Source organism: Macaca nemestrina, chromosome 1 (assembly GCF_043159975.1).
Source record: "Macaca nemestrina isolate mMacNem1 chromosome 1, mMacNem.hap1, whole genome shotgun sequence".
Lineage (NCBI taxonomy): Eukaryota > Metazoa > Chordata > Mammalia > Primates > Cercopithecidae > Macaca > Macaca nemestrina.
The window spans coordinates 26,110,650-26,128,550 of NC_092125.1; the positions used below are offsets into that span (position 1 = coordinate 26,110,650).

At 41.1% G+C, this 17,901-nt stretch overlaps 1 protein-coding gene and 1 non-coding gene across 3 annotated transcripts in view; one reads left to right on the forward strand and one right to left on the reverse strand.

The window, feature by feature from the left end:
• LOC105493003 (T-box transcription factor 19) overlaps positions 1 to 17,901 on the forward strand; it is a 69,939-nt gene that overhangs the window by 6,673 nt on the left and 45,365 nt on the right. The window lies entirely within an intron of this gene.
• LOC112428712 (U6 spliceosomal RNA) lies at positions 13,979 to 14,081 on the reverse strand. Its single transcript, XR_003020760.1, has one exon. It is a non-coding gene; the product is annotated as a U6 spliceosomal RNA (small nuclear RNA).

A 17,901-nucleotide genomic window follows, 5' to 3' on the forward strand; every position in this document is an offset into this window, starting at 1 on the left:
CTAGTTGTGTCATATTGAACAAGTTACCTAACCTCTGGTTCCTCAGTTTGTTCATCTGTTTAAAAATTGTGGGAATAACAATTCCTGCTGGGTCATTGCAAGATGTCAGTAAGACACGTCAAGTGCTTAGAATAGGGCTAGGCATAAGTAGAGCCTCAGTAGGGTAGGTGTTACTTAATCCCAGAAATAACTGGCAACTTTGGAACGTGAGAGTGAATGTCTCTAATCATTAGTTTATCTAACAAATACTTATCTAGTACGATGTGCCTGGCCCTGTGGACACTGCCATGTTTTTTCTCATTCAGTATTCACAGCGACTGCCCAGTGAATGGTATTGCCTCCATCCTCTGAGAGGGTAAAGAGCCTATCCCAGACCCCACCAGTGGAGGCGTCAGGGAGGGGTTCTTGGCAGGAGATGGGCCTTGTAGAAAGGCTTCTGCTTTGCTTTCACTCACTGCCTGTGGCCAGTTTGCTCAGACAGCTCCTGTCAGGACACCATAAGCAGCTTTTGCATGACCCTGCCTCCCAGGGTTTTCCTTAAGTTGCCTTGTTCTTTAGTTGTTTCCCTACTTGTTTTTGTTAGACTGTGGGAGGAAGAAATCCATTTCAAATCTGCTGAAACCTGTTACCAAGCAACAGCAGTGGTTAAAAGCAACCTGATGAGTGAGTAAAGAATTAGGGTTTCAGACCTGTGGTTAATAATGGTCTCTATCTCCCTGCTGACCTGCATTCCCTTCTCTTCTGTTCACTGCTGGGTGAAGGAGGGCTCGCTGCATTTTGGAAGTTAAGGGAACCAATAAGGTGACTCTTTTGCAGATGGGAATGTGGTACTCAGCCAGCCATGTGGAAGCACTGTCCTGGCGTGATCTGCCCTGGGCTGTTGGCTCTCTGAATGCTGTCTTGGGAGGAGCACTGCCCTTCAGACCAGAAGAGATGGCTTCCAGTCCCCTCTCCCTCTTGTCCCAGTCTCTCTGAGGCTGCTTGTTGGGTATTGGACGTGCTGTGTACTAACTCAATGCCATCTCTTGTCTCATTATCTGAAATGCATCCCCGTTTGCAGAATGGGCTCAAAGGGAGCCTTCAATTCTGCTCCTCTAATAGCCGACCCCAGCTCAAGATATCTTGTCTCTGGAAAGGGCAAAACGTTGTCCCCAGTGTAGCATTTTCACTGGGTTGATTATCTCAGTGCTGGATCATCTGTCTATCACCCTTGTGTGGTGACTTTGTGAATTATCTGCCTGAGTGCCACCTCCCATCCACCCTAATCACTGCATGCTCAGGGAGCAAGAAATAAAATCATGAAATGCATTCCAAATAAAATCACTTTTTGGCTGGGTGCAGTGGCTCACACTCCCAAAGTAATCCCAGCACTTTGGGAGGCTGAGGTGGGTGGATCGCTTGAGGCTGGGAGTTCAAGAGCAGCCTGGCCAACATGGTGAAACTCCATTTCTACAAAAAATACAACAGCAAAAAAATCAGCCAGGGTAACTGGTGTGTGCCTATAATCCCACCTACTTGGGAGGGAGGCTGAGGCACAAGAATTGCTTGAACCCAGGAGGTGGAAGTTCAGTGAGCCGAGATCATGCCCCTGCACTGCAGCCTGAGCAACAGAGCGAGACTCTGTCTCAAAAATAAATAAATTAAAAAAAAATCGCTTTTTGATACTTCTGTTAAAATAGATAATAAGGGACCATATCTTAAAGTGTGGAGGATCTGGCTTGGCTTCTGTTTTCCCTATGAAAGTGACAGATGTTGCATCATGAGACTTAGTGGAATGAATTGGGAAATTGAAGGGCAGCCCCATGGCTGTGGATTCTATTTTCTATGGGACTGTTTACGCCAGGCTTTGTTTATTTTCTCTTTGCTCAGATAACTTCTGACTAGAATCGACTGTAGGATTATAAATAGTTTAAAATACCTATTCTCAAACCTCATTTTCAGCATATAAATTTTTTTTTTTGTTTTTTGTTTTTTTGTTTTTTGTTTTTTTTGAGACGGAGTCTGGCTCTGTCGCCCAGCCTGGAGTGCAGTGGCCGGATCTCAGCTCACTGCAAGCTCCGCCTCCCGGGTTCACGCCATTCTCCTGCCTCAGCCTCCCGAGTAGCTGGGACTACAGGCGCCGCCACCTCGCCCGGCTAATTTTTTGTATTTTTTTAGTAGAGACAGGGTTTCACCGGGTTAGCCAGGATGGTCTCGATCTCTTGACCTCGTGATCCGCCCGTCTCGGCCTACCAAAGTGCTGAGATTACAGGCTTGAGCCACCGCACCCGGCCAGCATATAAATTTTTAAGAATCAGTGTTTAAAGATACATGAAGCTATTTGCTAGATTTTTATTCTAGTTTTTTTTTTTAATTTAAAAATCTTAAGTTTTTTTTAGTAAGCTTAAGATGTCCAGTAGTTTATTTGCAGACAGCATTTTTAAAAAGTGAATAGATGTTTAGCTGAAGTGAAATATAGATTTACGACTGTGTAACTCTTGGTAAGATATAACAAAACCTAGACATCTAAAGTTTTTGGAAATTTTTATTTTAAAAGTTTGTTGGGAGGTAAAATTGTGTGACTTTACCTTGGGTTAATAGTTTTATAGTTAAGAAGAAAGTCTGGCGAAGTTTACTTGATTTCAGTTCATTCAAGAATAGGGTATTTAGTTCCACTTTGGTTATTTTCACTTCTACCCTAAATTCATAGTCCCTGTTACTTAAGCTTTACCCTTGACTTACCAGTTTTTGTAGCAGCGAGATAAATGGGGAGTAGCAGTGCCTTTGTTAATGTAAATTGACAAAAAATTGTGTCATTTTCTAGCAGGAGTAGATAAGCTGATAATGGGCTTAGAAATGTACAAAATGATTTTCTGTAGACAGGATGATCTGTAACCATGAGTCCACTAGACAGGAGAAACTTTGCTGTTTAAAATGAAAGGTTATTCAGGATTTGGAATAATTTGCTAAAAAAAGTAAAATTAAAGGTCAGTTCATAGCATTGTAGCAAATGATGGTACATATTCACAACAAAGTAATGCGACTACATTTAATAAATAGCCACAAACAACAAAAGGACAGCTGGTCCCTGATATGTACTGGCTACCTGGACATATCATCCTTGTGAAGCATCCTTAAAGAACAAATTGCAGCTGGTATTTGGGTGAATGTTGCTCTGTGCCTGTTGAATGTCCATGCTACAAGAAGTTATGAGCCTTGTTCTAGGTACAAATGAACCTTGTATTTGTTTAATCTCCTAAGGGAGAGCTATAGTTTACATTCAATTTTTTGGTCTTTCTGCTATGAAAGGTGTTTATTTTGCCTTTGTCAATGTGTTTGCAACCTTAAATAAGGAAAGGGAAAAAAATAGCCCTCTGAACTCTGATCTTTTGCTGCTTCTGTAAATTTTGATTATGAAGTTGGGAGTGAGGACATTCAAAAGCCCATGGTGAATTTATATGCCTTTAGAATATTGTGCCTGTTTTAAAATGTTTGAGCTTTTAAAACACTTTGTTGAAACATGAATCCTTTTTTGTAAATGTATAAATACTCATAACTAATTTTGAATGCTACTGATTGTGTAACTGAATTTTTGTATCCAAAAATAATTCTTTTCCTACCTTGAAAATCTATTTTATTTAATAAATACTGTTTTCTTGATGCTAACTTAACTTTAAAAGGAATGTTGCCAAGCTGTCTCTCCTCCCCCATCACAATTTTGCTTTTTTTCTTCAATAAATGATAGCATTATGATCTTTAATAAATCTAGTTTATTTTTTAATAACTTCATGAAGCCACATGAAGCCACATGAAGATTGTACAACTGTAAGAAAAAACCGTATCTTTAATTTGAATTCTCAGTGTGTAGCACACGTTATAGGCACTTAAAGATGTTTTTGGGGGCCTAACTTGACGTGTAGTCCTCTCTTTTAAATGACTTAGGGTTTCACATGAGTCTAGGAACAGTTTGGAAGGTTTTTAAAAGGTAAGAAATTTCCTTAAGTATTTATTTTGGGGAAAAAAAAATATATATACATACATACATACAAATACTTATTATTTTTTCTTTTTTTTTAGATAAAGTCTCACTCTGTTGCCCAGGCTGGAATGCAGTGGTGTGATCTTGGCTCACTGCAACCTCAGCCTCCCAAGTTCAAGTGATTCTCATGCCTCAGACTCTGAAGTAGCTGGGATTACAGTCGTGTACGACCACACCCAGCTACTTTTTGTATTTTTGGTAGAGACAGGGTTTTACTATGTTGGCCAGGCTGGTCTTGAACTCCCGACCTCAGGTGATCCACCCACCTCAGCCTCCCAAAGTGCTGGGATTACAGGTGTGAGCCACTGTGCCCGGCCTATTTTGGCATATTCCTATACACCTAGCTGGTTTAGTTATTTTGTGTAAAGTAGGTTGTCTAATTAACATAAAGTTGTTCATGATGTTTTCCTATTTTAATATCTGTAAGATTTCTACTTATGTCCTTCCTTTTATTGCTAATGTTGGTAATTTGAGACTTCTCTTGCCTTGCTTAGCATAGGTAGAAGGTTGTCAGCTTTTCTTGCTCATCTTTTCAAAGGCAGCTTGGTTAAGATTTGAACACACAAAGGCAGATATGTGAATGGCCAACAAACATATCTAGTACATATTGAATTATATGAAGTTTAAAAAAATAGGTAAAGTAACTCTGGACTTTCAAGTTCTTAGGTGCCTTCATTGGTGGTAATGAAAAGCAAGGAAGTTATTTGCATGAGTTAGGATAGTCATTACTTCGGGAAAGACAGAATTGGGAGGGGACATGATGGGAGGATGCCTCTGGGTGCTGGTCATGGTCTTTCTTCAAAGACCATGTGGTAGTTTCATAGTATTTGATAAATCATTGTGCTGTATATGTATTTTTTTGTTTGTGTACTTTTCTATTGTGTTATGTTTTACAGTAAAATAACCAGTATTTGGTTTCACTGATTTTCAGTGTTCATTGTCTGTTATTTGATTTTTTTCCTCTTTATTATTTTCTTTCTTTTCTTTTCTTTTTTTTTTTTTGAGATGGAGTTTCACACTTGCTGCCCAGGCTGGAGTGCAGTGGCACGATCTCGGCTCAACCACAACTTCCGCCTCCGACGTTCAAGTGATTCTTCTGCTTCAGCCTCCTGAGCAGCTGGGATTACAGGCATGTGCCACCATGCCCAGCTAATTTTGTATTTTTTTAGTAGAGATGGGGTTTCTCCATATTGGTCGGGCTGGTCTTGAACTCCTGCCCTCAGGTGATCGGTCTGCCTCGGCCTCCCAAAGTGCGTGAGCCACGACACCCAGCCTATTTTCTTTCTTATACATACTTTGGGTTTAATTTGTTCTGTAGCTATTTACAGTAGAAGCCTAAACCATTGATTTTTATACCTTTTTTCTAATACAATTTAAGCTATACATTTCCTTTTCAGCACTGCAGTAGCTCCATCTTACAAATTTTGATATACTGTGTTTTCATTTTAATTCAGTTCAAAATATTTTCTTGTCTTCCTGTGATTTCTTTTTTGACTCATTGATTACTTACAAGCACGTTTACTTACAAGCATGTTTAACTTCTAAACATTTGGGGATTTTGCAGATCTCTTGATTTCTAATTTAATTTCATTATAGTCAGAATTTGTCTTAATCATTTTAATCCTTTTCAATCTATTGTGACTTATTTTATGGCCTACCATCTTAGTCTAAATAAATAAATAAACAAACTTGATATGGTGGTGTGCTCCTGTAGTCCAGCTACTCAGGAGGCTGAAGTGGGAGACTCCCTTGAGCACAGGACTTTGAGGCTGTGGTGAGCTATGGTCATGCCATTGCACTTCAGCCTAGACAACAGAGCGAGACCTGTCTCTAGACAAGACAAATCCCTAGATCATCTAGGTTTTCTCCTATGTTATTATCCTGTAGGAGTTTTATAGTTTTTTACTTTACATTTAGCCCCTGTGATTCATTTTTTTTTTTTTCATGTCCGGGTCTAGCCTTGTTTGTTAAAAAGATGATCTTTGTTCCATTGTATTTCCTTTGCTTCTTTGTCAAAGATCAGTTGATTGTGTTTATGCGGGTCTGTTTCTGGGTTCTGAATTCTGTTCCTTTGATATGTTGGTCTGTTATTTCATCAGTAGCACACTACCTTAATTACTGGAGCTTCGTAGTCTTGAAGTAAGGTAGTGTCAGTTCTCCAACTTAGTTTTTTTCCTTTAATATTGTGTTGCCTATTCTAGGCCTTTTTGCCTCTCCATATAAACTTTAGAATTAGTTTTTAAAAATATTTATGCAAAATAACTTGCCAGGTTCTTGACTGGGATTGCAATGAATCTATAACTCATGTTGGGAAGAATTGATATGAAAATATTGAGGGTTTTTGTTTTGTTTTTTTCTGAGACTGGGTTTTACTCTGTTTCCCAGGCTGGAGTGCAGTGGTGTGATCATGGCTCACTGCAGCCTTAATCCTGGACTCAAGTGATTCTCTGCCCCAGCTTACTGAGTAGCTGGGACAACAGGAGCACACCACTATGCCTGGTGAATTTTTAAAATTTTTGGAGAGACAGAGTCTCACTATGTTTCCCAGGCTGGTCTTGAACTCTTGGGCTCAAGTGATTCTCCTGCCTTGGCCTCCTAACGTTCTGGGATTACGGGTGTGAGCCTCCATGACTGGCCAAATATTAACTCTTCCTATTCATGAACATGGTATATCTCTCCATTTAGTTCTTTAATTTCTGTCATCAGGGCTTTTAAGGTTTCCTCATACAGATTTTGTACATATTTTGTTTGATTTATACCTAAGTATTTTATGTTTTGGGAGGCTAATATAAGTGGTATTGTGTTTTTAAATTCAAATTCCACTTTTTTATTGCTGGTATATAGGAAAACAATTGATTTTGTATATTAACCTTGTGTCCTGTAACCTTACTTTAATTGCTTACTGGTTCCAGGATTTTTTTGTTGATTCTTTTGGATTTTTGACATAGACTACCCTGTCATTTATGAACAGAGTTTTATTTCTTCCTTCCCAGTCTGTATCCCTTTTATTTCCTTTTCTTGTCTTAGTGCATTAGCTAGGACTTCCAGTATGATGACAAAAAGGAGTGGTGAGAGGGGACATCCTTGCCATTATGGTCTTAACCTTAAGTTTCTTAACCTTAAGTTTCTCACCATGAAGTATAATGTTAGCTATAGGTTTTTAATGGATATTCTTGATCAAATTGAGCAAGTGCCCCTCTATTCCTAGTTTCCTGAGAGTTTTTATCATGGGTGGGTATTGGACTTTGTCAAAGGCATTTTCTGCATCTATTGATAGGCTGGGTGCAGTGGCTCACATCTGTAATCTCAGCATTTTGGGAGGCCGAGGTGGGTGGATCACATGAGGCCAGGAGTTCAAGGCCAGCCTGGTCAACATGGCAAAACCCTGTCTCTACTAAAAATACAAAAAAAGTTAACTGGGTGTGGTGTCCCACACCTGTAATTCCAGCAATCTGGGAGGCTGAGGCACAATAATCACTTGAAACCGGGAGGCAGAGTTTGCAGTGAGCCAAGATTGTTTCAGTGCACTCCAGCCTGGTACAGAGTGAGACTGTCTAAAAAAACAAAAAACAAACAACAACAACAAAAAAGATATAGTGTTATTTTTCTTCTTTAACCTGTTCATGTGATAGATTATGTTAATTGATTTCTGAATGTTGAACCAGCCTTGCATACTTGGGATAAATCTTGTGGTTGTGATATATAATTCTTTTTTACATTCTTGGACTTAGTATGTTAATATTTTGCAAAGGATTTTTGTATCTATGTTCATGAGAGATATTGGTCTGTAGTTTTCTTTTCTTGCAGTGTCTTTGTTTGATTTTGGTATTAGGTAATGCTGGCCTCATAGGATAAATCAGGGCTCACAGAATAAATCCTGATTGTTTATTTTTACTTCTATCTTCTGAAAGAGAATTTAGAGAATTGGTATAATTTCTTCCTTAAATGGCTCACAGAATTCAACAGTGAACCCATTGAGGCCTGGAATTTTCTGTATTTTTAAGTTTATTAATTATTGTTTCAACTTCTTTAATAAATATAGATCTATTTAGATTGTCATTTCTTGTGTGAGTTTTGGCAGATTTTATCTTTCAAGGAATTGATCAATTTCATTTAGGTTATCAGATTTGTGATCATAGAGTTGTTCATAGAATTCTTTTATTATCCTTTTAATGTCTGTGACATCTGTAGTGATGTCTCCTCTGTCATTTCTGATATTAGTAATTTGCCCTTCCCACCACCACCCTGGCTTTTTAGTTAGCCTGACTAGAGGCTCATTGATTTTATTGATTTTTTTCAAAGAACCAGCTTTTGGTTTTGTTGATTTTCTTTATTGATTTCCTGTTTTCAGTTTCATTGATTTCTACTCTAATTGTTATTTCTTGTCTTCTGCTTACGTCAGGTTTAATTGCTTTTCTTTTTCTTGTTTTCCAAGGTGGAAGATTATTGATTTTGGAGCTTTCCTCTTTACTAATATGTGCATACAATGCTCTAAATTTCCCCAGGCACTACTTTTGCTGCATCCCACAAAATTTGATGAGCTGTATTTTCATTTTCATTTAATTCAAAATATTTTTAAATTTCTCTTGATTTTTTTGACCCATGTGTAATTTAGAAGTGTGTTGATTAATCTCCAAGTAATTTGAGATTTTCCAGCTATCTTTCTGTTATTGTTCAGGCCAAAATAATGGAGCTTTCCCCTTGTGTTTTCTTCTTTCAGTTGTACATTTCAGGTTTTATATTTAAGTCCTTTATCCATTCTGAGTTGATTTTTATATATGGTATAAGATAAGGATCCAATTTCATGATTTCTATTTTTAAAAAATTTGTTAAGGTGTTTTAAGAGCCCAGAATATGGTCTATGTTGGTGAGTATTTCACATGAATTTGAGAATAATGTGTATCCTGCTGTTGCTGGATGAATTAGTCTATAAATATCCATTATATTTAGTTGATTGATGGTGTTGTTGAATTCAAGTGTGTTCTTACTGAATTTCTGCCCGCTGGATCTGTCAATTTCTGATAGAAGGGCTTTGAAGTGTCTACTATAATAGTGGATTCTTCTATTTCTCTTTGCATTTCTATTAATTTTTGCCTCACACATTTTGATATTCTGTTGTTAGGCACATATACATTAAAGATTGTTATGCCTTTTTGGAGATTGACCCCCTTAGCATTATGCTGTGTCCCATCTTTATCTGTGATACCTTTCCTTTCCCTGAAGCTTGCTCTGCCTGAAATTAATATAGCTTCTCTTGCTATCTTTTGATTAATGGTGGCATGGTATATCCTTCTTCAACTATTTTTTTTTTAAGTTTTATTTTTAGGCTGGGCACAGTGTCTCACCCCTGTAATCCCAGCACTTTGGGAGGCAGAGGTGGGTGGATCACATGAGGTCAGGAGTTTGAGACCAGCCTGGCCAATGTGGTGAAACCCTGTTTTTACTAAAAAATTAGGTGGGCACAGTGGCACACACCTGTAGTCCCAGCTATTCTGGAGGCTGAGGTGGGAGGATCGCTTGAACCTGGGAGGCAGAGGTTGCGGTGAGTTGAGATTGCACCACCGTACTTCAGCCTGGGTGACAGAGTGAGAATCTGTCTCAAAAAAAAAAAGTTTTACTTTTAATTGACAATTATGTATGTTAATGGAGTATGGGGCACAATGTACTGTTTTGATATGTGTATTTACTGTGGAATGATTAGATCAAGCTAATTAACATATGTATCACATACTTTATGTTTTTTATACTGAGAACATTTAAAATCTATTCTTTTAGCAGTTTTGAAATATATAATACATTATTATTAACTATGGTCACCATACTGTGCAATAGATCTCAATTTGTTCTCCTATCTAACTGCAACTTTGTATTCTTCGGTCAGCATCTGTCATCCACTCTCCTGGTAACTATCTTTCTATTTTTTACTTCTGTAACTTTGACTATTTTAAATTGCACATATAAGTGAGATTGTGTAGTATTTGTCTTTCTGTGCATAGATTATTTCACACAGTCCAATATTTCACAATATTGTCCCAGTGACAGAATTTCCTTCTTTTTAAAGGCTGACTAGTATTCCATTGTGTATATATACCACATTTTCTCTGTTGATGGGCACCTAGCATGATACCATATCTTGGCTATGTGAACAGTGCTGCAGTGAGCATGGGAGTACAGATATCTCTTCAGTGTACTGATTTCAATTCTTTCTAATATATACCCAGAAGTGGGGTTACTGGATCATATGGTATTCTAATTTTAGTTTTTTGAGGAACCTCCATACTGTTTTCCATAATGGCTGTACTAATTTACATTACAACAGTATACAAGTGGTCCTTTTTCTCCACATTCTTGCCAACACTTGTTATCTTTTGTCTTTTTGATGGCAGTCATTCTAACACGTGTAAGATAATCTCTCATTGTGATTTTAATTTGCATTTCCTTGATTATTAGTGATGTTGAGCATTTTTAAATAAATCTGTTGGCTATTTGTATGTCTTCTTTTAAAAAATATCTATTCAAGTCCTTTGTCCATTTAAACATCAGGTTATTTGTTTTCTTGCTATTAAGTTGAGTTTCTTATATATTTGGGATATTAACCCCTTATCAGATGTGTGGTATACAGATATTTTCTCCTACTCCCTGAATTCTCTTCACTCTGTAAATGGTTTTCTTTGTTATGCAGAAGCTTGAGCTCTCTACATTTGTTCTTTTCCCACGTTTGTTCCTTCTCATCATTATTAGAGACTACATTGGGGATTTAGAGTGACATCTAATATACACTAGAAAATCAGTGCAGAATCATTTTGGGGTGTTGTTTCTGGTTAAAAAATCACATATTTGGGGGTCTGGCAAATAGTAGGCTGCCAGTGGCTTCCAAAAACCTAACCTTTCAGTCATGGAAAGGGATGAACTGTTGGCATGGAAGGGCATCTTAAAGGGCTGTCATGTCAGTGTATTGGAACTGACCCTGGAAACTAATGAAAGAGTAATCCTCCCTAAACCAACCCAAAGCTGGTAATCCCCAAGGCTGCATGTTGGTGATTAAAAAAAAAAAGGTAGGAGCAGCTGTCTTTTTGTTCAGTTTAATTATGACCCAGTACCCGGGTGAGTGCTAATTTCCTGGTGGCACTGGAAGTGGGTGGGAAAAGGTGTTAGGTTTCTGCAGGCTGCAGGGACTAAATGTACAGACGTGGATTCTGCCTGGTGTATGTCTAGGGATCCAGCCACAGTTCAGGGGAGCTCAAGCTTGTGAGGTCAGGTTGCATGGCTTTTAATTTCTGCCCTTTAAATTGGAGACATGGGCTGCTGTGTGCCAGAGGACACAGCAGTACTATCAGGTGTCAGCTAGACTGCACACCTTAATTAATAGCTGTCTTGCCCCCCTCAACAACTAGCTACAGGGCAGCTGCTGAGCCTGTGAGACAGAACTTACGTTATTAAGCAGAAGAGAAACATTTAGCCCTCCTAATCATTTCAGCAGGGTTCCAGTCCAGAGGTCACAGCACTGGGCATCTCCTTTCCCTGGGTCCCCGTTCCCAATATTCAAGTTGGTATCCACGGGTGTGTTTATAGCCAGCCTGTGAACTACAGACTGTTGGTTGAAATTAATGCCCCTGCTCGTGGTGAACATGCAACATCATTCCTCCTGACTCTTCTTGTGTTCTCTGTCCTGGAGAATGGTCCTGCCATTTGCCCCGTTGTCCAAATGGATAGCTGAACAATCATCCTGGATACCGTCTCCGTTAATAGCCATATCCAGTAATGGCCATTTCCTATGGATTCTACCTTCTAAATAGCTCTCACATCTGCTATGCCCTTTCCTGCATTGCACCTGCCTGTTCCTTGCATGGTGCTGAGGTTTGAGGTATGATTGATCCGTCACCCAGGTATTGAGCATAGTAATTGATAGTTTTTCAACCTCTGCCCCGCGCCTTCCCTTCCTCCCTCCCCCTTTCATCTTCCACCTTTTGTTGTTTTCAAGTTTTACCACCACTATTGCTTTACAGGCATTTCACACTACTCTCTGTTTAGTTTTACTCTTGTTCTAAGCAACATTCTCCTTAAAGGCATAGGTTTCAAATTCTAGTTGCATTTCTCTGCTATAACTATTATAGTAACAAATGTTAGTTCATATGCCAACTAAAATTATTTCCTTGTGGAAATACGGAACATTCCAAGCCCTTAATCATTTCCTCTCTAGTCTGATATTCCACTGGCTGAACTTGCTGCTATTTGAATACTCAATGTGTTAATGCCTCCTGAGCTTGTCATGGAATAGTCTTGTTTTCCTGGAATGTAGTTCCTCCCTGGCCGAAGGCAAATGCCTACTTCAAAACTGAGCTTATATGTTCCCTCCTCTGTGAAGGTGTCCCTGGTTCCTGCAGAGAATGGCAGGCTTTCTCTGTTCTATGCTTTCTTCCAAACTTCCGCTGCAGGAAACTTGTTGGTCTCCTCACTGTAAGCTCCCTGAGGTCCAATATGCCTGGCACAAAGTAAACACTCAGTGGGTGAATGGGTGAAATGATGCCAGGAAAGCCACTCCTATCCTTGTTATCATGAGTCCCATCTCTAAAATCAGAGGATGTTTGGGAGATCTCAAAGATTTCTTTTCAGCTCTTTCTAGTATGTGAAGAAAAAGGTACAGCAAAATTAATTGCCTGCGGACACAGGATTATTTGTGGCAGAATCTAGAACCCTCATTCTTTTACTGTTTCCTGTGGACTTCAACATTTTAGACTCCTTCTGATAAGGTGGCCCACATGGGGAAGGTGGGCACCTGCAGGCCCCACGCTGAGGAGAAAGTCTCAGGTGAGTGGGGTTCCTGCCTGGGCTCCCGCGTGACCCTTCCACTTGCAAGCTGGAGCTCCCTGCGTAAGCAACTGAAAACGCATCTCAGACATTTGCATAAATAGCTAGACTTCTATAGGAATAAAACTCAGCTGTCTAACGTGAGACTCAGACATGCTTGTGCTGGGAGAAAAGCAGTTCTAGACCTCTTTGTGCCTGGCTATTTGATTCACTCATGTAGATCATTCTTGGGGCCTTCCCAAGTGAAGACTTCCCTCTGCTTCTCCTTCTGCTGCAATGCTTCATTCAAGCCACAATTTTAAGGTACTCATAGTTTTGCATGACATCTCAGTTCTTCCATCTCCATCCTAATATTAAACCACCAGGGCATAGCTTCTTCATAGTCTTCATAGATGGCATGTCAGTATTTTTTTAATTGCATTGATTTTTTGAGGGGAGATGTCTGTGTGTCTGGGTTTTTTTGATTGGACACTTTGTTGAAAGTGCAACATTCCCAGAATCTGAGAAGAAGCATGTAACATTTGACTGAAAACATAATAGTCTTATTATTTGTTATTGAAAAATGTTTTCTGATTTCTGAATGGGAAGTTATCTTTTAATGTTTTCACATTTGGACTATCTCAAATACAGCAAAGATGCATAATTGTTTTTTTCAGAGATAGAATCTTGCTTCATTGCTCAGGCTGGAGTATAGTGGTACAATCATAGCTCACTCTAACCTCCAACTACTGAGCGCAAGGGATCCTTTCCACTCAGCCTCTCAAGTAGCTGGGACTATAGGTATGCACCACTATAAATAGCTAATTTTTCTTTAATTTTTTGTAGAGACAAGGTCTCACTATGTTGCCCACACTGGTCTTGAATTCCTCAAGTGATGCTCCCGCCTTGGCCTTTCAAAGTGTTTAGATTACAGGGGTGAGCCACTGTGCCTGGCCCCAAAATATTTAAACATAAAAATGTTCTTGAAAAAAACTTTATGAAATATCAGTTTTCTCTTAAAAATGCCTCAATAAATATGATGCTTCCAAATGTTATTAATTTTTTTCTTAATATCAATTTTTGCCTCATTACACCTTGATAGATTAATAATAAACCAAGCAATAATAATAAAGGACCTACTCTGTGCCAGCTACTAGATCTTTTTTTTTTTTTTTAAATATGGAGCACTTCATGAATTTGCATGTCATCCTTGTACAGGGACCACGCTAATCTTCTCTGTATCATTCCAGTTTTAGTAAATGTGCTGCCAAAGCACGCATAGCTGTTGGGTCTTACGGTTAAAAGTAATATGGGCTTATTATACTGTAGGTAAAACAATTTAGTGATTTAATCCTAAGATGCAGATATGAGTCTCTATTTTCAAATACTGAAGATATATTGTATAGCACATTGTCTAAGATTTAACTTTGCATTTCACGGAAGTACTGTGCTGCAAAGACACCTGAAGAGAGAAAAAAATGAGTGACTTGTTCTCTAAGAAGCTTGGCCAGGACCTACTTACAAAATATGCCAGGAACACAAATGTGAAGCTCTTAGAAAACAATTCAGAAAGCCGGTAACCCACTATAATAGAAAGCCAGAATATCATATCTGAGGAAGATGAGGCTTCCATGAAATGTTATAAGCTTTTGTTTGTTGAGACTTTGAGACAGGGTCTTGGTCTTTTGCCCAGGGTAGAATGCAGTTGTGTGATCATAGTTCACTATAGCCTCAAACTCCTGGGCTCAAGTGGTCCTCCTGCCTCAAGCTCCCAAGAAGCTAGAACTACAGGCACATGCCACTGTGCCCAGTTAATTTTTAATTTTTCTGTAGTGATGGGATCTTGCTATGTTGCCCAGGCTGATCTTGAACTCCAGGGCTCACATCCTCTCAAAGTGATAAGATTATAGGTGTGACCCACCATGCCTTGCCCACTTAAAAAAATATACACACACAAGAATTAGCCCCTCACTAATAAGTGAAATGGCAACAGTCATGTAGTACCATCTGTCAGGTTCCAACCTGAGCTGGGGTCTGAAGGGAATTTGTGGACAGGTGGAGGGTAATGGAAAGAACACTTGAGGGATCATACGCAGTTGGGACATGGCTTTATTCTCTCTGCTCCTACAGAGTCAGCAGTACAGTTATATTACAGACGATAATGGCTTAAAGCCTCATATGAGCTCACACAAGCAGGTTACATCAAATGGCGACATAAATGTGATTACATATTGCACGGGGTTGTGCACCTATGCTCCAAACCTGCTGTGTCAGACTGTACCAGATGTCTACCTCAGCCTACTCCTGATTGCAGCACAGTAATCCACCCTGTAGGCTGAGGGAGTCCTTGTAGTGGGGAGACGTGCCCACAGGGTGGAACTTTGGACTCATAGGCCACAGCAGCAATATAGGGAGCAACAACTCACTACTAATATTCCTGCTATGCTGCCCATAATTATTAGGGTCCAGCATAGGCCAGAGCCTAAAGATGCTCACCATGTCTGTAGGGGGTCATCAGTAAGGCTGTCAACTGCCTTGATTTCCTGGGAAACTCTTGCAAAACTGCTGTTATGTTTTGTTCATTGTCAGGGATGAAGGCACAACATTGCGTTCCCAAAACAGCACAGGTGCCACCTTGGGCAGCAGTTAATATGTTGAGGGCCACCCAGTTCTGCAGTACCACCTTCCTGGTTTGATCAACCTCATCTGTCAATAGAAGGAGGGCAACTTGGGTGTAATTCAAGGCTCAAGCAGTGTGCTCTGCAAGGGCGGTAACTTGCGTTTCTACAGGTGACACCTGCTTCAGGGATGGTTAATGCTAAGGGGCAGAGCCACCAGGGGGTCTGTCGCACTCACAAAAACTGGGAACGTAGTGCCTCCCAGTTATTTGGGCATCTAGGTAATGTGGGAATAACAGCGGCAGGCACGTAAGGTTCCCCCTAGGTACAGCAGCCAGTCCATTTCACTGGCAAAGATGACCATCCTGTGTCTTCATAGGTCTATAAATTTCCAGGGGGGCACTAAGTCCACTGGGGCCCAGCGTTGAGGCCGCCTATTCCACTGCACCTTTGGTGTGGTGACATATGTTATATTTGTGCAGGCTATGGCAGGTAGCCGCCCCATGGTGGCCTTGCCCCAGTGCTGCTCTATACATTGTGGTACCTGTGGTAGGGGCACCACATGTTCTCCCACTAACCAGCCCCATCCATCATAGTCGCTATGGGTCAGCCAGGGGGCAGGCATGCTATGGGTTTTGTGGGATCCTCTATCCAAAGCTTGTCATGTTGCGTTCCAAATGGCCATGGGACCCCAAATGTCTAACCATGTCCAGTTTTCCATAGAAGCTAGATGTATGTGCCAGGGCAAGCCATCCACAGCTGCTGCTGGAAGAGCGGTGCAGATTCAGCAGTTGGAAACACTGGTCACCTCAGTGTAGGTGTGGGCCCAGTCCACAATGCCGTTGGAGCATGTCCACCTATGGTCAAAACGATAAAGCAGGCACAGTTACTAACCAGGGTAAATCACACCCCTCGGGCAAAATACAGGCCAACCTTTCATTCCTGGATAACAATGCAGCCACCAAGGGCTTCTGCCCTAGGCAATGGCACCACACCTTCTCAGCTCCCCATGGTTCCTTTGGGTCCTGTATCTGTGCCAAAGTCACTGGGGAGCTCATAATAGGTCACACAGATAATACATATGGACCCCAGAGGAGGATTCCTTCCCTGGCCATTCCTCTATGAACGGTCAATCACGGAGGGCATATATTAAATACCTAAGGAGTGACATGTAAATCATACTGTAGGCCCTCCTCCCAGGGGCTGCAATAGCTAACCATTGGCAATGTGGGGCTTGGAGGGTCCATGGCCAAAGCCAGATTCTTTGTTCCCCTGACTTTAGGGGTGCTGGGGCAGGCAACAACAGGTTACTGTTTGTCCCCATACCTGGTCGGAGGAGGTCATCCCTGGTGTGTATCTGTAACTGGATGGGGGCAGTGGCCCGGTGTAGCAGTGCCTCCACCAGGGCCAGGCCAGCTTTCCGTGGCGGTTCATTCAAGGTTTGGAGCACTAGGTCCAACCATGAACTCCAGCCCCACAAAGGTGGGGGAGTAACATGCAAGGATAACCCATTTTTCAGGAGTCCATTATATCATTCAGTCATACCAGCAGCTTGTGGAACATGGGACCTCCACTTTATGTCCATCTGTTGTGCCCTGTTGTACCTGCTGTCCAGTAAAATGTGTTCCCCTATCACTTTCAATGATCAGGGGACAACCATATAGGGCACCGAAGTGTTGCAGGGCCTGAATGGTGTGGTGTTGGTCAGCCGTCCTGCAAGGGTAGGCAAATAACAGACTGGTGGCCATGTCTACAGCCGTCAGAACATGTGCATGCCCCTGTGACCTTGGAAGTGGCCCAATGTAGTCTATTTGCCATCTAGCCAAGGGCATCCACCCTACCGTCACTTGTTGTGTAACCCTGGGCAGCTGCCTCTGTCTGGTGTATGTCTGTGCGCATGCTGGGCGCTTCTGGTGGGCCTCTCAGATATCCTATGTGGGCAAGGATAGACCCCAGCGCTTACTGACCTGTTGCATTAGTTTACCCTCCGCATGGCCCAATTTTCAGTGCAGCCATAGGGTTATATCTTGTGTAAGTGCTGACTCCAACCACTGGATCTTGGCCAAGGTATCTACCTCATCATTGCTGGGGACAGCAAAAAGCACACGTCCTGACACATGATAAATAGTTACATCCTTTTGGTGGCCCATTTCCCATAGGTTTTGACACATGGCCTGGCCCCAAATGGGCAGGTGGCCAACTAGCCAATTCTGTAACTTCTAGGTAGTTAACCACAAGGTCAGGCCTCGATATGCTGCCCAGCTATCAGTGCAGATTACCACAGGTGTCTCCTCCTTGGTGATCACCATCCACACTGCCCTTAGTTCCGTCCACTGACTACTTTGTCTGCACCCAGTATCAAACCATGTGGTTTCAGTACTAGGCTGGACCCAACCGTATACCACGCCCCATCAGGAATGGGGGGGGGGTGCCCTTCTTTAAACAGTAATGGCTTAGGGTTTAAGAGTGCCTCAGGCT